The 21,588-nt window shown below is 41.7% G+C and overlaps 1 protein-coding gene across 1 annotated transcript in view; it reads left to right on the forward strand.

The window, feature by feature from the left end:
• Positions 1-21,588, forward strand: part of CBX3 (chromobox 3) — a 387,393-nt gene that overhangs the window by 317,976 nt on the left and 47,829 nt on the right. The gene's annotated exons all lie outside the window — the stretch shown is intronic.

Here is a 21,588-nt window from a genome sequence, read left to right on the forward strand (position 1 = left end):
CTCAAAAGCGCCGACAGCCAGCGCCAGCGAACGGCTTCTCCGCGCTGGCTCTCGCCGCTTTCCAGCTGAGTCCTGGAGCGAATTCGCTTCAGGACTCAGCTCGAAAGCGGCGAGAATGGGCGGGCGGCAGCGAGGAGTTTGCGTGGGCGGTGGGGAAACTCCTTGCTGATGCCCGCTGCTCGCCCCCCCCGCCAGCAAGAGGGGGAAGACCCAGGGAAGCCGCCCAGCAGCTGATCTGCCGGGCACCATTTACGCATGCGTGCCCATAGAAAAAAAGGGCACACATGCGCAGATGGTGTTTTGACTTCCGGGTTGAAAAATCGCAAATTACCCTGTTCGCAATGGTCGGGGACGCAATAACCGGGGTATTACTGTACTGCAATTTTTGTTAGCACTTTTAGGTTAAGCAGACAGAAAATATAACTAGATGAACTAAATCTACTTTATTGCAAAACATCTATTTTATTGTAAGTCTGAAGCAGTGAAGGGCTACCAAAAATTTTACTACCACACTGTGAGCGTGGCTTATGCAGGATGCCCTGCATTTTCTTTCAACATCTTTCGACGCAAATTGGGTGCTCTGGGGTGGAGCTTGATTTCTGCTACCCCCTGCGTTCCCCCCCATCCGGGAGGCAGCCCACCCCTGATTGAAGCTGATAGGGTGAATGGAAGAGGCAGACAGAAGTAGCTTCAAAACAACATCTCTTTATTTAGCAACTATTTACAATCCAGTAAAGGCTCTGTCCAACAGCCAGCCCTTTTAGAGGGAGCTGTCAGCCAACCAGCAAGCAGTATTCTCCCACCAGAAAGGAGAACATGACTTAAGCCTATGTGCTTCAGTCTTCATATCTAACAGGAGCACTCATATTGAAGCACTTATATTATTTAATAGGGATGAATTAATTCTTTAAGAGACAGTGTGCTATATCTGGGCTACATAAATCTGGATGATATAGGAAAGAAAGAAACCTGAAATCTTTTAGCCATTAACTTTTTGTCAGATTTTTGTAACACCAATCTGCTACATCTATTAGTTATCTACTTTGATTTGATATACAGTGGTACCTCGGTTCTCGAACGCTTTGGTTTTCGTACATTTCGGATACCGAACAAAATTTTCTGCAAAAATTTGCTTCAGTATCCGAACAAAAATTCGGATACTGAACAGAAAACTTTGTTTACTATCCGAAATGTAAGAGGGGACGAGGTGAGAGGGAATGGGTGCCGGAATCCCGACACGCCCCTCCTGGACGCCCTCTTAACAGCCTCCCTGTCTCTACCTTGTAACTGCTCCAAGCTGCAGGAAGGGTAGGGCTGGCTGCAATACCGGCAGCTTCGGGGGGCTCCTTTCCTCAGCAGTTGATTACCTCCAGGCAGCTGCCTCAACCTTTTCTTTCCCAGCGGTGGCTCCGGTGGCTTCCCTTCGAGGAGCAGCAGCAGCGTCAGGAACGTCACGTGTTGAAGGGAAGCCACCGGAGCCACCGCTGGGAAAGAAAAGGTTGAGGCAGCTGCCTGGAGGTAATCAACTGCTGAGGAAAGGAGCCCCCCGAAGCTTCCGGTATTGCAGCCAGCCCTACCCTTCCTGCAGCTTGGAACAGTTACAAGGTAGAGACTGGGCGGCTCGAGGAGCAGTAGCAGCCCCGGGAACATCGCGCGGTTCAGTTGGTTGCCTCCAAGCAGCTGCATGAACTTTTTCTTTCCTGGCGGCGGCGGCAGCTTCCCTTCATCACGTGACGTTCCCAGCCGCCAGGAAAGAAAAAATTCGTGCAGCTGCTTGGAGGCAACCAACTGAACCGCTGAGGAAGGTAGCCCCCCGAAGCTGCCGGTATTGCAACCAGCCCTACCCTTCCTGCAGCTTGGAGCAGCTACAAGGTAGACACTGGGAGGCTGTTAAGGGGGCGACCAGGAGGGGCGTGTCGGGATTCCGACTCCCCTTCCCTCTCATCCCGTCCCCTCAGATCTTTATCCCATAGGAAATAGAGGAAATACTGTAGATTTAATTGGTTCCTAGCAAGTCAATGGGCTGGGAACCAATTAAATCCATTTCCATTATTTCCTATGGGATAAATTAATTCGGTTCTCGACCAAATTGGTTCTCAACCACACTTCTGGAATGGATTGTGGTCGAGAACCGAGGTACCACTGTATTATAATCTAACAGCCCTGAAGATATCAGAGAGTAAATTCTGACTTGATTCCAAACACCTTTTTTTTTGACATCCAAAATATGGTGTGCTTGCTAAAGGCCTCTGAGCAAATCCTATAAAAAGAGACAGACAAAAGTGCATTTGGGAGTCCTAAGGATTCTAACAATAAAGAGAACTTTCATACGTCAAATTGGATTACATTAAGATGGAATTAGGTCATTAGCTTCTACACAAAGCTTGCCATATTATCCTTTCTATTTTTCAGAAAGGTTGTTCCTAAGAAGCCTTTCTGTGGGAAATAACCATTTTAGCTAGCTTAGCCGAATAGAAACCCAAGTATTAGTTCAGTTTCACTACAGTGTTCCCTCGATTTCCGCGGGGGATGCGTTCCAAGATTGCCCGCGAAAGTCGAATTTCCGCGAAGTAGAGATGCGAAAGTAAATACACTATTTTTGGCTATGAACAGTATCACAAGCCTTCCCTTAACACTTTAAACCCCTAAATTGCAATTTTCCATTCCCTTAGCAACCATTTAGATTATTACACACCATGTTTATTTATTAAAGTTTATTAAAAAATATATTTATTAAAGGCAGACAAAAGTTTGGCAATGACATATGACATCATCAGGCAGGAAAAACCGTGGTATAGGGAAAAAACCCGCAAAGCATTTTTTAATTAATATTTTTGAAAAACCGTGGTATAGACATTTCGCGAAGTTCGAACCCGCGAAAATCAAGGGAACACTGTATTTCCAAAAAGCATTTATTAATATACATAATGTAATATTCCTATCCTTATGTAATAATTCATAATTTTGCTTGAAATGTAGAATATTATATATCTTTTTTGCACAATCATAAAATTACAAATCATGCTAAATTTTAATATGGTTTATTTTAAAATATTGTACATATAGTATGTATACAGATAAATATGGGAGCTTAAGATTAATATAATGCTATATTAATATAGCATTATTATTCACTTATAATTTGTATTGTCTTTGTTGCATCTTAAAGTTAAATTATTTGATAAAATCTTTGATAACTTCCAGTTAGAAAACTGCCAAACAATTGCCAAGAATCCAGTAAGCAATTAATTTCACAAGGTTTTAATCTTCACCTAACCTGGTTTGTTTGGTTAATTGCAAATTCAGCCGTTGTGGTTTTGAATCATTACTGTATACAGTATATAACTGATCCACTTCGTTGGTATTACAATGCAATCATGGTTTACTCAATAAACAAAATCTGCTTGTCCACCCAATTTGCTAACCAAAGTGATTTATTTAAAGTTCCTCCCCCTCGAATGCCATCCCTTTGTTAAACAACTAATTCCCACAACAGTGTCAAATTATTTACTAACACTGTATTATTAATTCACAAAAACAGTAATACACAGCAAACAAGATTTATATGCTGGATTTTGTATCACAAGATTACAAGTTGAACACTTCCCAAGCATCTAGGACTGTGTCATGTATTTTCGTATGATGTCTGCAGATCCATGTACGGTGGCCTTTTACAACTTACAGATCGTTACTTTTTCAATGTTTATTGTTTTCAAATGTGTCTGATGTCTTTTGGCACAACACCAAGTGTGCTGATTACTACTGGGACCACCTGTATTGGTTTATGCCAGAGTTGTTGTTGTTTGATTTTAAGATCCTGATATCGGCTAAGTTTTTCTTGTTGTTTTTCATAAAGTGTATTATTGTTGTTGTTGTTCTTCTCATCCTTTCTAGTACCTATCTCTGCCCACTTATGATTATAACCATGTGGCTTGCATTGGCTGCCGATCAGTTTCCAGTCACAATTCAAAGGGTAGGTTATGACCTTTAAAGCCCTACATGGCAATGGACCAGATTACCTCCGGAACCGCCTGCTACGGCACAAATCCCAGCGACCGATAAGGTCCCACAGAGTTGGCCTTCTCTGGGTCCCGTCGACTAAACAATGTCGTTTGGCGGGCCCCAGGGGAAGAGCCTTCTCTGTAGTGGCCCCGGCCCTCTGGGACCAACTCCCCCCGGAGATTAGAACTGCCCCCACCCTCCCTGTCTTTTGTAAACTACTCAAGACTCATTTATACCGCCAAGCATGGGGGAGTTGAGATAGCTCTTCCCCCAGGCCATTACAAGTTATTATGCATTTAGTTGTTTTTATTATTGGATTGTACATGTTGTGTTTATTATTGTTGTTAGCCGCCCCGAGTCTGCAGAGAGGGGCGGCATACAAATCCAATAAATTATTGTTATTAAATTATTATTATTTAAGATTTATATGTTTTATTTGTTTCCTAGTATGATTTGAGTGCTTATTAGTAAACTATGATTGTTATATCTTATGATTATTTCTTATATTCTTGATGAATATTTTTTTTCTTTTATGTACACTGAGAACATATGAACCAAAGACAAATTCCTTGTCTATCCAGTTACACTTAGAATTCTATTCTATTCTATTCTAAACCACAATAACTTGTTTACAGAAGCTAAATTAAAGCAACCCTTATGATTTAATGAAATATATAAATTTTAATAATTCTTGCGCAAAATCATGATTTAACAGATCATAGCAAGGATGGGTTTCTCCTGGTTTGGACTGGTTAGCCCGAACCAGTAGTGACCTGCTGATGACATCATAATGATGTCACAGAACCGGATCGGTCAGTGTTGGTCTGTGGGCACTGCCATATCTTTCTTGAATTAAAAAAAAGAGAAATTTTTCTGGGATTTTTTCTTCTGCTCACGCGCAGAAGCAGAGTTTCCAGCACTGTGAATGCACCACCAGCTTATTTTTTGGATTTTTTTTTGCTTGTTTTTGGCAGGTGGGGAAAACGCTTGCCCAACTGCTCTCTCCCTAAGCAACCTCAGAGTTTTTCAAGCTCCTCTGGATAGAGTTTTTTTTTTTTAAAGAAAACCCTGCCACAAGATGCGCACTTTGTGGCCCAGCCTGCCTCATCCCCTGCCAATCCTGCCACCTCCAAATTGCACTCCACTGTGAGCATCTCTCAGCTATTGTGCACAGGGAAAATAAATATTTAAATAGTAAATAGTAAACCCTCAGAGAGGGTTCGCAACTTGGGCATCCTCCTCGATCCACAGCTCACATTAGAGAAACATCTTTCAGCTGTGGCGAGGGGGGCGTTCGCCCAGGTTCGCCTGGTGCACCAGCTGCGACCCTATTTGGACTGGGAGTCACTGCTCACAGTCACTCATGCCCTCATCACCTCGAGGCTCGACTACTGTAACGTTCTCTACATGGGGCTACCTTTGAAAAGTGTTCGGAAACTTCAAATCGTGCAGAATGCAGCTGCGAGAGCAATCATGGGCTTCTCTAAATATGCCCATGTCACACCAACACTCCACAGTCTGCATTGGTTGCCGATCAGTTTCCGGTCACAATTCAAAGTGTTGGTTATGACCTATAAAGCCCTTCATGGCACTGGACCAGATTACCTCAGGGACCGCCTTCTGCCTTCCGCCTTCTGCCGCATGAATCCCAGCGGCCAGTTAGGTCCCACAGAGTGGGCCTTCTCCGGGTCCCGTCAACTCAACAATGCCACTTGGCGGGACCCAGGGGAAGAGCCTTCTCTGTGGCGGCCCCGGCCCTCTGGAACCAACTCCACCCAGAGATTAGAATTGCCCCCACCCTCCTTGCCTTTCGTAAGCTACTTAAAACCCACCTCTGCCGCCAGGCATGGGGGAATTAAGATTTCTTCTCCCTCTAGGCCGTTACAATTGTATGCATGGTATGTCTGTATGTATGTTTGGTTTTGTATATTAAGGGGTTTTTAATTTGCTTTTAGTATTGGATTATTATTGTATACTGCTTATGATTGCTGTTAGCCGCTCCGAGTTTTCGGAGAGGGGCGGCATATAAATCCAATAAAACTTGAAACTTAAACTAAAACTAAATAAAAACCTTTGTGAGTGTGAGGCGATTAACAGCTTCTTGCACTGATGAGTTTTTCCTTACTTATGCAAGGACTGGAGGTTGGTCTGGGGCTCTGAGGAATAAAACTTGTGCCCCCCCCATCCCATCCCTAGAGCAAGGGATGAGGTGATCACATCAACAGCTCAGTCTCCCACCAAGTTCAAGCAGAGCTCCAGCTGAGCGTGAATCTGCATTGTAGAAAGACTCCACTCTTGGGGTGCATACACTCCAGGCTTCCTTTGGAGACACTCTCCACAAACTTCCTACAAAAAAAGATGTCCTGCGGACATCTTTCTTGGTCTGCTGGTGCCTCTTCATCTCTTCCCATGCTTGGGTGGGGTGGGGGGAACACTTCAGAGCACCCTGATCTATCTTCCTCAACTTGGAGGCTCTGCTGCTCCTCAAGCGGCAGCACTCTTGAAGGACGATGTTTTGCCCAGCCTGGAAGTTGCTTACGAAGCATAGAGAAACTTTGCTTTTTCTCCTCCCCAGAGAGTGAAAAGCTGGCAGGATGGCAGGTCCCTCTCTAGCCCTGGCACAGGAGCAGCCCAAGCCAAACAAAGCTGAGCTGGGCTGCCCAACCCAAGAAACAGGTGAATAGAAGGATGGGCAAGACCGTAGGAAGCATAGCCAGAGCCACGGGCCACTGGAGCCACGGGCAGCAGATCAGTCACTGTGGACCTGTGATTTGAGGGGTGGAGGTTTTGCTCTTACAATTGTGAGACAATTAATGACTTCTTGCAGTCATAAGAGTTTTTTCTTTTCTCTGCAAGGGTTGCTCCATGCAGCAAAACTCTCCCCCCCCCCCAGATCCAGGCCCGCAGCCCCTTCACCCTGCTGGCCCACCAGTTTTCGCTCACTGGGGAGAGAAAAAAAGTTTCTTTGCACTTCAGAAGGAACTTCCAGGCTGGGCAAAACATAGTCCTCTGAGATGGGGACCTGCCACTTGCGGAGAAACCTCCCAGTTGGGACATGATGGATCACAGCACTCTTTGAGGTGTTTGTTTCCCTGTCGGGCATAGGAAAAGGCAATGGGGCACCAAGAAAGAGGCAATGGTATACCAAGAATTGCAGGAAGATTGTGGGGATATCTCCAGAGGAAGACTGGAGTGCGGAGTCTGCAATGCAGATTCAAGCCCAACCAGCGCTCTGCTTATACACAACAGAAGACCACATTGCTGACATATTTATATCAATATAAATATTGATTTATATTTAACAACTTATATACCTATCCTAGGGTGACCAGATTTTAATCACGGCTAAGCAGGACACCATTGATGAGGGGGGGTCTTTATTCCTCCCAGGGGGACTGTGGAGATGGTGGGTGGGGGCTCTCTGTGCCTCTTCCTTTCTGGGCCACATGGGGGCTGCCGCTCCAGAGGCTGCGACGCCCTTGCCGAGGAGAGAGCAGCTACCGGGGGAGCCTCTCCTGGCACCTCCCTACTGCAGACTCTGCAAAGAGGGTGGATAGGCACTGTGTTGGGGAAGCCAGTCTTTGGAGGGGCGGATCGGACACTGCCGGTTGCAGCCGTCGGGCAGGGAGAAACAGCGCCCCGTTCCACTCCCGGGGCAGGAGAGGCGAAGAGCGGCTGCAAAGTTGGAGACTCTTGGAAGGGGGCGGGAGGTAAGAGAATCTTTTTATGGTCATATGTGTGTGTGTGTGTGTGTGTGTGTGTGTAAAAGAGAGAGAGAGAAAATCGGGACATTTTTGAAACACCATGGGATGTGGGACAAATAAAAAATTGGGACTATCTCGCCAAAAGTGGGATGTCTCGTCACCTTAGCCCTCTACTGAATATTTAAGTCAGTGGTCCCTAAACTACGGCCCGTGGGCCGCATGCGGCCCGCTGAGGCCATTTATCCGGCCCGCAGGTGACAGGAGCACAGGCACATACTTTTCTTTTAATTAAATTATCTCTTTAATGTTCCTTCAAAAGTACAACACCAATTATATTTCTAACTTATTAATCATTATACCAAAGTGCTTCCTTCTTTCTTTATACATTTTTCTATAAACCAAGAAAACCTTGTATAGCCAATCAGATGTTAACAAAAGAAAATTAAAAACAAAGCATAAACATATATGAATTTCAGATTTCTTCCCCCCCCCCTCTAAATAGTATGTTCCCATTTTGTTTTTTACTTTAAAATAAGGTATATGCAGTGTGCATAGGGATTTGTTCATAGGGTTTTTTAATAGTCCGGCCCTACAACAGTTCGAGGGACAATGAACTGGCCCCTGTGTAAAAAGTTTGGGGACCACTGATTTAAGTAAACATCTCTTCACCATAAATTATTTCATTGTTTAAATGCAATCTCTGCTCTGTTTGGGTAATCTGTCTCTGGAAAAACATCTTACATGCTTATGGATCAGCCAGTCTTTTGCTGACTGCCATTAATCATTTGTCTTTATATTCTTCTTTATTGGTAACATGTCTTCAATCATTCCTCCTCTTCAAATCTGAAAATTATACTTCCTTTGCTTATAGCTGGGAGCCACAACATGATATGTACAAACACTTTCCCAGGAACCATTAAACTCCTTGCTGTACCAACTATTTAAAATGTTCATATTTTAAAAAATATTTAATTTGTCTTTGTGTTTTTGTAACTGGCTAAACAGTGGCCGTTCTACATTTAGGAATGCTGACTTCAACAAGGGCTCCAGGTAAGCTCATAATTTAGTAAACATAGGTACATCCCAATGATTTGCTTAAGAAGAGGTCAACTATTATTCAGCTCAAAATGACTTTTAATTAAAGGCCGTACCTGCATTTTGTCTCCTCTATCCTTTCTCAATTTTGCCTTCCAAACCATCCCATCCATGGATGTCTCCTAGTTGCATGACTAGTGGAGGAATTCTGGGAGTTGAAGTCAAGCAATCTTAAAGCTTTCAAGTTAAGACCCCTGGGTTAGGAGTTAAGGGTGCAAGGGTCTTCAAACTTGGCAAGTTTAAGATTTGTGGACTTCAACTCCCATTCCTGAGCTAGCATGACTGGAGGAGGAATTCTGGGAATTGAAGTCCACAAGTCTTAAAGTTGTCAGGTTTGAAGTTTATGAAAAGTGTACGTGGTTGTAAAAAGTATTCATGGTTGTAAAAACTATCCTGCTGCACTGGTATTTCATTAAATAATATATTACGGCGCCATTTGGTTCAGAATACTTTTCCCCTTGTTTTCCACCTCTAAAATCTAGGTACGTCTTATACTCCCGTGCATCTTATACTCAGTGAAGGGCTACCAAAGTTTTTACTACCACACTGTGGGCGTGGCTTATGCAGGACGCCTTGCATTTTCTTTCAACATCTTCCAGTGCAAATTGAGTGCTCTGGGGTGGAACTTCATTTTTGCTACCCCACTGCGTCCCCCCCCCCCCCCCCAATCCGGGCAGTAGCCAACCCCTGCTTACACTCCAAAAAATATGGTATCTTTCTGTTCCCATATTCCACAGAATCAAAAATCTGCTGAAGACCCTTCAAGCTTTATCCAACTCCCTGCTTCTCTGAAGACAACCTTTTAATTTCTGCTTTTCAAAACTATTCTATAATTACAATCCCACGTTAGAACTAAGACTGCATAGTTATTATTGAGGGTATTACATATTTTCCCTCCATCTGGCTTTCCCTCTATATCTCCTCTCCTTTTCATCTCATCTTTCCTGCTATCAATTTTTAGACCAAAAGGCATTTGCATTAGGAGCCTTTGAAAAGTGCTGTTTATAAAGTATTATGTTCATAGTTTTAAAAATATTTTTCTCTGCAGATTTCACCAGGGCTGAAATCCAGCAGGTTCTAACATGTTCTGGAGAATTGCTAGCAAAAATGTCGACTAGTTCGGAGAACCGGTAAATCCCACCTTGGGCTGGCCCCAGAGTGGGATGGGAATGGAGATTTTGCAATATCCTTCCCTTATAGTGATTCTGTGGAAATGGAGATTTTGCAGTGTCCTTCCCTTGCCACAGCCCACAAAGCCATGAGAGAGAGAGAGTGTGTGTGGGGAGAGAGAGGGAGGGAGAGGGAGAGAGAGAGAGAGAAAGAGAGAAAGATTATGTGGGCTATTGGTACAAACCTTTATGGATGAGAAAGATAACCTAAAACTGACAGAATGCTATTACATTCTATCCCATTACATACAGGAGACTAATGAGAGGGGATATAAAAAGCATATGTGAGAATTATGGAGGGACAGAAGACCTGCAGTCACACTAACTGAAGAGAAACAACTAGTTATCCAATGTTTCAACATAGTGAAGAAAAAGCTGCTATCACAACTGGAGATAAACCAAATACGGATTACATCTCATACTAAAGACCAACTGGAAGAACAACTAAATGTGCGGCCAATACCTAAGGATGGATTATTATCCCCCTTTCCATCACAAAGCACAATTGCTTTTTTTAAATAAATTTTTTTATTTATTTTTTAATATAACATTCCATCTTCCCTTAAACAGTGTGTTGTCAGGGTACAAATATATCTGTGCAATAACCATCACATTTTATAACAGTATTCATTACATTGATATTATCTGATCTTACAATCATAGTATTGCACATAGTAAACTTATTCATTTCTTCCCTTTAAAATACAGTATCTTCTAATAAGATAATAATAATATTAAGCATAATTATCTTAATAGTCATAATAACACTCATATTATTTACATCTCTATCTTAACATATTTTCTATTCTTCATTGATTTCCTTTTATTTCCAACTCCCATTTTTATTCTCTAGCCATCAGTAAAATAATTCCCATATCATATATTATTCAGTTTGTTCTTTCTCCTTCACTGCATGTGTTAAATCTATTCATTTCTGCACACTCTAATATTTTCCTAATCATATCCTATCAGTAGGTATCTCTTTTCCAGTTTTGTACAAATACAATTCTAGCTGCAGTTAATACAAGGATAATTAAATAGGCAATCTCTTTACTATAAGTTTCAGGTAACATCCCCACCAAAAATATTTCCGGTTTTAAATCGATGTTCTGCTTTATCATCTTTTTCAGCTAAGTATGCATTTTTGTACAGTATTTTTTTTTGTTTCTACACATGTCCACTACATATAATAGGACTCAGGTATCTGGTGGCACTTCCAACATTTGGCTGCCTTATCTTTGAACATCTTTGCCATCCAGAAAACATCTTATACAGATTTTTTTAATATGCACTTGACATTGTTTAGTTCCTGTCCCACAATTTCTGCCATTCTATCTCATGATCAAATATTTTTGCGCATGCTATCATTGTCTCCTTCATTTGTACATCTTGCAGTTTAATACCCAAAATAGATATACAGTTTCTTGATCAATCTTTCTTCTGTTCCTGTTAATATCTTATCTAATTGTTAATTTTTTATAGAAATCATATAATTTGACATCTTTCTCATATCAAGAATGTATGCACTTGGTTTTTTTTTTAACGGATAACAGTTAAATCCTAGCATAGTACAGTATAACAATTTATAAACATAAAAACTTGTAGAAAAAAGAGTAGAAAAGTAAGTAAGGAAAGAGTGAAGGAAAAGAGAAAAAAAGATAGAAAAGACAGAGGAAGTAGAAGGGATAGAAAGGGTAAAGGGGTTGGCAAGTGTACGCTGGGGCTGTATTGAAAACGAGAACTAATTCCTAGTTTGTTAGCTCATTACCATGGTTCGGATTATTCGTCTAGTTAGGCAAATGCAAGCGTTGATTTAATCAAAGAATACAGATTTTGAAAATAGTAGTAAGTAGTCTATCTATATATATCTAGTCTCTTATTGCTATAAAAAAAGAAAATGGGTAAGCTATATACCGGATTTGTATCTGGTCGAGTTTATAACCATCATTTCAATCTTGTAGCGTAATATTCTCTTTTTTTTCTAACCAACTGTAAAAGGGATCCCAGCAGTTGTGAAATGAAGACATTGATTCATTTCTAACTAGCATAGTTAGTTTCGACATCTCTGCACAGTATTTAATTTTTCTAATTATTGCGTCTTTAGGAGGTATATCCTCGTTTTTCCACCACTGCACAAAGGTTAATCTGGCTGCTGTAGTTAAGTGGACAATTAAGTGTATTTGGGTTTTAGACAAATTTTGACTAAGAATGCCCAGAAGGAAGCATTCAGGGTTTTTTTCTATTTTCAAATTTAATATTTCGTCAATCCAGAGTCCAATTATATTCCAATAGTTCTGTGCTTTAATGCATTGGCACCATAGGTGGAAATAGGTACCTAATTCTTGGTGACACTTCCAGCAATATGGTGAAAGTTTATTGCTTAGTTTTGTTAGTTTTATCGGGGTAATGTGCCACCTGTAAAACATTTTAACTAGATTCTCTTTATAAGACGTGGCTATGGTTAGTTTATAATTTCTGCTCCAGAGTAATTGCCATTCGTCTTCTTTGATCTCTTTTTTAAGGTCCAAATTCCATTGTTTTACGTTAATTTTTGTGTTAGTATTATCCAATTCGTTATAATTTAGATAGCAATAAAAATTTTTAATTAATTGTTCTTGGGATCCTGTACATAATTTATCTAAAGGGGCATTTTTAACTATTCCTGGTTTACTTTTGTCCTTATTAAATTTGGTTTGTATCTGTAAGTATTCCCACCATTCCGTTTTTTGACCAAGATTTTCTAATTCTATTCTTGATCTGATTTCACCATTAGAGTTTATTATGTCCTTGTACCTTATTATATTGTTTTTTTTATGAAAATTGGGGTGAACATATGCTTCTAATGGAGCATACCATAGTGGGATTCCATTGTAGAGTTTTATCTTAATTTTTTTCCAAGTATGTGTTAGGGATTTCCTGATCAGATGGTTAGTAAAGTATTTGTGCGTCTTAGGTTTTTCATCCCAGAGATAATAGTGCCATGGAGGTCGTGGCCTTCTAAACTAAGTAACCTGGTATTAGATAAGCTCATCCATTCTCTCATCCAAGTTAGGGATGTGGCGATGTAATAATCTTTCCAAATTGGGAGTGCCAGGCCTCCTTCTTCTTTTCTATCTTGTAAATATTTTAAGCGAATTCTCGGACGCCAAATGAAATTACTGGTGATTTTATTCAATGTTATAAAAAATTCTTGATTCAGATGGATGGGAATTGTTTGGAATAAAAATAGTACTTTGGGCAAGGTGTTAAGTTTGATAGTTAAATAGGCATTCTCTTTACTATAAGTTTCAGGTAACATCCCCAACAAAAATATTTCCAGTTTTAAATCGATGTTCTGCTTTATCATCTTTTTCAGCTAAGTACTGTATGCATTTTTGTACAGTATTTTTTTTTGTTTCTACACATGTCCACTACATATAATAGGACTCAGGTATCTGATGGCACTTCCAACATTTGGCTGCCTTATCTTTGAACATCTTTGCCATCCATTATACAGATTTTTTTAATATGCACTTGACATTGTTTAGTTCCTGTCCCACAATTTCTGCCATTCTATCTCATGACCAAATATTTTTGCGCATGCTATCATTGTCTCCTTCATTTATTCATCTTGCAGTTTAATACCCAACAAATAGATATAGTTTCTTGACCAATCTTTCTTCTGTTCCTGTTAATATCTTATCTAATTGTTAATTTTTTTAATAGAAATCATATAATTTGACATCTTTCTCATATCAAGAATGTATGCACTTGTGAATACCATACCATACCAGTCCCTTGCTCACCCAGTTCTTGTTTAGTTTTGAGTTCCCCCTTTTCATTCAGAATATCTTTATATTTAACAATGTTTCCCATATTGATAACATTTGGGTGAATCAGTGCTTTCATTGTTGAAAGCCAAACTAGTATCCTGAAATAATGCTGCTTCTAATTTTCTGTCATAACAACAATAATACATTCCTTTTGTAATGTCTTTGAAAGTAACCATGTACAGTGATACCTCGTCTTACAAACGCCTCGTCATACAAACTTTTCGAGATACAAACCTGGGGTTTAAGATTTTTTTGCCTCATCTTACAAACTATTTTCACCTTACAAACCCACTGCCGCTGCTGGGACGCCCCGCCTCCGGACTTCCGTTGCCAGCAAAGCACCCGTTTTTGTGCTGCTGGGATTCCCATGAGGCTCTCCTCCATGGGAAACACCACCTCCGGACTTCCGTGTTTTTGTGATGCTGCAGGGGAATCCCAGCAGGGGAATCCCAACAGCAAAAAAATGGGTGCTTCGCTGGCAACGGAAGTCCGGAGGTGAAGTTTCCCAGCAAGGGGAGCCTCAGTGAAATCGCAGCATTGCAAAAACACAGAGGTCCAGAGGTGGGGTTTCAAGGACTTCGGTGTTTTTGCGATGCTGCGATTTCACTGAGGCTCCCTTCGCTGGAAAACCCCACCTCCGGAGATGGTGTTTCCTATGGAGGGGAACCTCAGGAGAATCCCAGCAGCGCAAAAATGGGCGTTTCAGCTGGCAAAAGGGGTGAATTTTGGGCTTGCACGCATTAATCGCTTTTCCATTGATTCCTATGGGAAACATTGTTTTGTCTTACAAATGTTTCACCTTAAGAACCTCATCCCGGAACCAATTAAGTTTGTAAGGTATCAATGTATTTTATTTTTCTCATATCACAAGAAAGCATGACAATTGTAAATCATGTCCCTCCAAAGTCAATAATCTTGTATGCCACAATACAATCCATTCTTAATTTACTTGGTCACCTCTAAAGCATCTGCCAGTAACTCTGCCAATATCTCTGCTAGATTTTGTCTCTTCCTCAATATTTTAGAACTGCAGCCCTATCCATCTCTAATGATATTATTGCTCTTTTATCTGCCAAACTTTTTTCTGTTTGTTCAGCTTTCTCTTCTAATTTCTGTACCCGTTGTTCACTTTTTGCCATCATTTGTTCAACTTTCTCTAATTTGTCCCCTAATTTTACTATTATTTCCTTAAAATCATCATGCAGGACTTGAATGGGCTAGCTGTTGCTGCTGCTGAAGATGGTGCAGATGGTGTTTTCCTCATTTTAAAGTATTTTAGTATTTATAATCCACAAAAAGTAAAAGGTAAAGTTATCAATTGTAATCCAAGGGGGAAAAATAAAAAATATAAGTTATAATCCAAAGGTTATCAATCTTTTATATCCAATCTTGTTTTTCTTCGGGTTCTTCAAACCCTAATCCTTTCTTATCAAAAAAAAGAGGGAGGATAAATTGGTAAATTGTAATCCACATAGGCCCACCAAGTCCTAAACTTCAACTGCCAGTTATTTAATATACATAAATAGAGAGTTCACAGAGCAGGAAAAAAATAAGAGAAAGGGAAGTATTTTGCTGTTCTCAGCTTCCATTTTACTTTTTCCATTTGAGTTCCAAGAGCTACACTGTTTAAAAATAGCAAATCTCACTGTTTCGCTCTCTATCTCAGTTATTCAGTGTAAAGAACTTATAGCACAAGAATTAGCAGTTTGTTCTTACATTGAGTCTCAGTCTCTCAAGGTTTTGTATTTTATATATTTTTCCTCTTTCTCTCTTGCAGCTCACAGCTTCCGGTTTCATTTCTGCCTGTATGTGACCTTCTGCTCTGCTTCTTTCTTTTTCTTCCTCCTTTTATATAGTATGTTCCAGTTCAAATTTTATAAAAATAGAATAAAAAGAAGGATCTGTACATCCAAGTTTTGTAATATCCAAAGGCTTCTGAATATTGCATTTGAAGTACCCAGTCCGGCTTTCTAATTTCAAAGTTTTTTCACTTAAAAAAAAGTTTTTTAGCTTAGCTTAAAAGGGCTCTTATTCTTTCCTTGATGCTTTTCTCTGGAGGTGGGGAGAAAAACAGTTCCACCTCCTCGTCTTGGATTCCACTTTCACCCAGATGTTTTACAGGCGGCTCTTTCTTCCATTAAAATTCAAAGTTAAAATTTCTCATCCAGATCAATCACACTGTCACTGTCATCCTTCTTTTCTGGTGGCTGCCACAACTTTGCTCCAGCATGTAATGGCCGTCTTTTCCTTTCCATCAAGTTTGAGAGCCTTCTTTGGATCAATCAGAGAGATTGTGGGTTCCCTGAGATCAGCGAAGTATGCCCTCTTTATTCATCACCCCTCCGAGGCAACTTAAGTCCATCCAGACATCCTGGCAGTTTGGATTTCAGAGCGATCTCACATAGTACCCTGAGAGACAGTTGCTCATACGCGGCATAAAATCATGGATAAACTAGTTATAATCAACCCTCAAGATCAATTACCAAGGCTTGGTAGAAGAGTAACATCAGATAATAATGACACTGGGTACCAGGCTAAATACCTTGTACACTAGATAAGAGCTGGAGTGGCGCAGTGGTTAGAATGGAGTACTGCAGGCTACTTCAGCTACCTGCTACCTGTAGTTCATCAGTTCAAAACTCACCACTGGCTCAAGGTTAACTCAACCTTCCATCCTTCCAAGGTGTGTAAAATGAGAACCCAGATCTATCCATCTATTATTTGATTTGTACGCCACCCTTCTCTGAAGACTCAGGGTCACAACATAATAAAAAACAGTATACAATATCAAAAACCTAAAATCCAATTAATATGACTAACTACTCTAAAAAACCAAGAACATTAAAAATCATTCATTCACACTTAGACAACAAGCATGCATAACATTTGTCAGCCAGAAGCTAGGGTCTAGTGACCCAAAGCCTGGTGTCATAGATGGGTTTTCAAGTTCTTATGGAAGGCGAGGAGGGTGGGGGCAGTACGAATCTCTGGGGGGAGCTGATTCCAGAGGGCCAGAGTCCCCACAGAGAAGGTTCTTCCCCTAGGCCCTGCCAAATTTTGTTCCAAAGTCATCTGTGGATCGAGAAGGTCACCCAAGCTGCAGACCCTCTCTGAGGGGGTCAAAAGTTCCCCCGAGAGTAATGGATGTACAGATGGAAGTGTCTTTGGGATGCTGAACCCAGTCACATCGTCTTATCGGGGTTGAGTTTGAGCCTATTAACACCCATCCAGACCCTAACAGCCTCCAGACACCAGGACATTACTTCCACTGCTTCACTGTGTACACAGGTTATTGTTGGGGGAAATATGCTGATTTTGTAAACCACTTAGAGAGGGCTATAAAAGCACTATGAAGTGATATATAAGCAGGGGCGGCCCACTATTCCTGGCCGTACCAGAACGGGCCGGGAGTGCGCCACTGCATGGGATTCAGCTTCTGCGCAAGCACAGAAGCCAGATCTTGTGCACGCTTGTGCGTGTGTGAGATTTTGGGGGGTTTTCGCTTCTGCGCATGCAAAAGAACCCGGAAACATGCAAAAAGGTAAGTGGTAGATAAATCCACAGTAACTGAATTTAAACATGCCTGGGATAAACATATATCCATCCTAAGATAAAATACAGAAAATAGTATAAGGGCAGACTAGATGGACCATGAGGTCTTTTTCTGCCGTCAGACATCTATGTTTCTATGTTTCTATGCCCACTCATCGCTGCCTGCCGCCATTCACGCCCCCCCCACCGCCCACTCGCCACCATTTGTCCCATGTGGTGGTTCCCCCCCCCCTCCGTGCCACACTGCGAGCGTCCCGCCCACCCAGCCCATCTGTCCGCCTACGAACTCTGTTTTCACCAGTGGAATGATGGTTCCAGGCATTCCGGCTTCTGCCCCTGCCTATATATAAGTCTAAATGCTATTGCTATACACTAGAAAAGTAGAGGTCAAGAAAATAAAAACCTTATTCCCCAAAGAGTCATCCAAGATATACTCCAAATTGTACTACAATAACAGTAACAGTAATAGTAGAACTGCCTACAGCAGAAACTGAACTACTACTGGGCTTCTACTGGAAGGCTGCAAGATCTAAGAGCAGACTACAACAATGTCCCAGAACAGGAACCAGTCACCATCACAGTAGCAAATCTCAAACAGAAGATTCAGAACATGAAGAGCAGTACAGCATTAGGCCAGATATGATCTACAACTACTAGTTAAAAAAAGTAACAGCAGTGCATGGACACCTAGCAGCACAGATCAACCATCTGCTAACAGCAGGCTCCCACCCAGACTAGCTAATGCAAGGAAACACAATGCTGATCATGAAAGATAAGGGAACATAAGGGAACAGCATCAACCAATAATCTGCCTTCTCATAATGAAGGTTTTAAAGCCAGATAGGTGGCTATCAGGTTTTAAAGCCACCAAGCTACAGGACCATCTTGGCCAGTATATGAGCACAGCTCAGGAACGCATTGGAACCAACATTAGAGGCTCGATACATCAGTTGCTCATAAACAGAGCAATCACCCAATCACCCGGACACACCAAGACTCAAAGTCTAAATAAACCAATCTGAGCATAACTTGGATCGACTACAGGAAAAGCCACACACATGATCTATGAATGTCTGGCACTATACCAAATCAAGAGTACACTAAGAACTTGTTTCAAGATCTCACTGCACTATATATTATGTCAGACAACACTGGAAGTCAAAGCAAGGTAATTCACAAAAGTCGCCATCATATTGTAGGTGTACCATCATGGGAAATTTTCAAAAATAGACTGGATTTTATTGATTACACAGATGCCACAGGTGCCACACGGAGCCACATCTGCTGGCATGCGAGCCGTTGCCCTAGCTCAGCTCCAATGTGCCAGCCAACTGATTTTTGGATCTGGGAGGGTGTTTTTGACTTCCAAAGAGCCCCCAGAGGGAGAGAGGAGGGTGTTCTTATCCTCTCCCAGCTCCGGGGAAGCCTTTGGAGCTAGGGAGGTCGAAACACAAGCCTAATGGGTCCACCAGAAGTTGGGAAACAGGCCATTTCTGGTCTCCAGAGGGCCTCCATGAGGTGGGTGAACCTGTTTTTGCCCTCCCTAGTCATTGAATTATGGATGTGGGCTCTCACGCATGTGTGATAGCACACACATACCTGAAGAAAAAAATGTTCACCATCACTGACATAGACTATTTGATTGAGAAGGCATAAGGCTCCTCTCTTGAGCAGGAGATTGGAGTAGAAGACCTCTGAGGTCTACTCCAACCTTATGATTCTATGTTCTATGTGGTAAAAAACACATGTGGAATATACCAAGGTGATGCATTGTTTCCATTGTTTTCTACATATTCTTAACCCTCTTCATCAGATAGTAACAAAGACTGGAAATGGATACAAGTTCAAGAGTGGAATTACCATCAACCATCTCCTCTACATGAATGACATCAAGTAGTATGCGTAGAGTGAACAAGATATCATCAGGATGTCATTCAACTAATGAGGTATAGTCAGATGGTAATCAACAGGTGAAAAGTTAAGACTAATATGGTAGAATTACCGGTGGGTCACATAACAGACTTACAGACCAGTTACAAGAACTTTGAATCCCAGAGTTACATGGGAACCATGATGAGAAGGCAAAGAAGACAGGAATATCCAAGTAGTGTGGTCGGGCGGTAGGAAAAGCATGATGAGAAGGCAAAGAAGACAGGAATATCCAAGCAGTGTGGTCGGGCGGTAGGAAAAGCAAGTAGGATGCTTGGCTGCATAGCTAGAGGAATAACAAGCAGGAAGAGGGAGATTGTGATCCCCTTATATAGAGCGCTGGTGAGACCACATTTGGAGTACTGTGTTCAGTTCTGGAGACCTCACCTACAAAAAGATATTGACAAAATTGAACGGGTCCAAAGACGGGCTACAAGAATGGTGGAAGGTCTTAAGCATAAAACGTATCAGGAAAGACTTAATGAACTCAATCTGTATAGTCTGGAGGACAGAAGGAAAAGGGGGGACATGATCGAAACATTTAAATATGTTAAAGGGTTAAATAAGGTTCAGGAGGGAAGTGTTTTTAATAGGAAAGTGAACACAAGAACAAGGGGACACAATCTGAAGTTAGCTGGGGGAAAGATCAAAAGCAACATGAGAAAATATTATTTTACTGAAAGAGTAGTAGATCCTTGGAACAAACTTCCCACAGACGTGGTTGGTAAATCCACAGTAACTGAATTTAAACATGCCTGGGATAAACATATATCCATTGTAAGATAAAATACAGGAAATAGTATACGGGCAGACTAGATGGACCATGAGGTCTTTTTCTGCCGTCAGTCTTCTATGTTTCTGTTTCTAGACCAAATCAGACCAAAAGATCAGATCCTGAAGAGCCAGCTCAATGCAAAGAAGATCCATGCCATTAACATGCATTCACTGCCAGTCATCAGATACCCTGTTGATAGGAGTGAGCTCGCCAAAGAAAGACATGGAAGCTCCCAATGTGAACGTCAGAAGCTCTTCACAATTTACAGAGATTTTCACTCGAAGTCCAAGAGACTGTACACCAGATGGAAAGAGAATTGTTGAGATCTGATGTCAAAGCTTTAGCCGGCTTATTACATCGGCAGGGTATCAGATGAATGGCAGTGCATGCATATTAATGGCATGAATCATCTTTCCCGTTTTTTGGGGGGGGGGGGGTGTCTGATTTGATCTACTTGGATGTTGCTGTCTCCTTTGCCTTCTGTGGAATACAAAGGTACCTGTAATTGATCATAGATAGAACCTAAGCAGTGATGGAGAAGCTTTTTTTGCTTGGGTCTCAAAAAGGTGCGTACAGGTGCCCACACTCATAATGCAATGCCCTCCCTCCACGCAGGAGTGTACACTCCTCCCAACCTTGCTCCCTCATGCGTACATGCAGTGCTCACTGAAGACTTCTAGTAGGCCTGTTAGGCCATTTTGTCTTTCCCCAGAATTTAGGAAAGCCTCCAGAGCCTGTGGATGGCAAAAAACAGATCCAAGGGACTTACCGGAAGTTCAGAAACAAACTTCTGCTTGAGCTCTGAGAAAGGTCCAACCAGGAAAGGTTCCTGAAACCTGGGGAGGTTGAAATATGGCCCAACGGTCCAATTGGAAGTTCAGAAAAGAACTTCAGGCTGGGCCATTGGGCTGTTTTTCACCATCCCCAGGCTTTAGGGAAGCCTCTGGAGCCTGTGGATGGCAAAAAACAGATCCAAGGGACTTACCGGAAGTTCAGAAACAAACTTCTGCTTGAGCTCTGAGAAAGGTCCAACCAGGAAAGGTTCCTGAAACCCGGGGAGGTTGAAAAATGGCCCAACGGTCCAATTGGAAGTTCAGAAAAGAACTTCAGGCTGGGCCATTGGGCTGTTTTTCAGGGAAGCCTCTGGAGCCTGTGGATGATGAAAAATGGACCTAATGAGCCTACCAGAAGTTTAGAAACCAACCTCTGATTGGGCCATTAAGCCATTTTTCACCCTTCCCGGGCTTCAGGAAAGCTTCCTGAAACCTGGGAAGGGTGAAAAATGGCGCAACTGGAAGTTAATTTCCAACAGACAGGTACTGGCCAATCAATCAGATATCATAATAGACAAACAGCAGAAGACAGCAGTAATAACAGATGTAGCAGTGCCAAATGACAACAACATCAGGAAGTATGATCGACCGGAAAAGTACCAGGGCTTGAAAGAGTAATTGGAGAAAACGTAGAAAGTAAAGGTGAAAGTGATCCTAGTAATGGTAGGAACACTTAAGGCTATGACACCTAAATTGAGAGATCCCAGGAATGATGCC

Source organism: Erythrolamprus reginae, chromosome Z, assembly GCF_031021105.1.
Source record: "Erythrolamprus reginae isolate rEryReg1 chromosome Z, rEryReg1.hap1, whole genome shotgun sequence".
Lineage (NCBI taxonomy): Eukaryota > Metazoa > Chordata > Lepidosauria > Squamata > Dipsadidae > Erythrolamprus > Erythrolamprus reginae.